Here is a 536-nt window from a genome sequence, read left to right as displayed (position 1 = left end):
TTTTTTCACTAATCTGTAAAACGCCAGCAATTAACAGCACGCGTGTGTTTGTGCGCACGCATGTGTGTCATTTATTTTTATTCCCACCGACGTGCCTTCGTGAGCGACCCCGGCCAGGATCAAATTAATTCACCCATAAAATCCAAGTGGGAAAACTCAAAGTTGCCAACACGATATCGGAATTGATACAAACGGGCCCAACCGTGGACCCCCCCGGCTCGGGCTGTGCCGTTACAGGGTTTGGTTCTGAAGGATCCCGCGCCTGCAGCTGTAGCACAAACCCCAATCCCCGAATTTCTGCTCCGTTCGATTCGGGAGCGCATCCGGCGGCGGGATTTCTCGAACAGAAAATAACCTCTGAAAGTGAAAAACCATCTCCGAACGTGTCATGTGGGTTTTGTTTTCCTTAAGGAAAGCAGCCCTCTCAGCGGGATTGCTTGTCAGCCTCCAGCCATCCACAACAACGCTCTTTTTCCCCGCGCTCCTCCTTTTCGCTCGCAGCCCTGGCGTCGCCGTGTCTCCCGCACCCCGGCCCC

The sequence above is a fragment of the Meleagris gallopavo genome, chromosome 1 (assembly GCF_000146605.3).
Source record: "Meleagris gallopavo isolate NT-WF06-2002-E0010 breed Aviagen turkey brand Nicholas breeding stock chromosome 1, Turkey_5.1, whole genome shotgun sequence".
Lineage (NCBI taxonomy): Eukaryota > Metazoa > Chordata > Aves > Galliformes > Phasianidae > Meleagris > Meleagris gallopavo.
Note: the sequence above shows the minus strand (reverse complement) of the source record.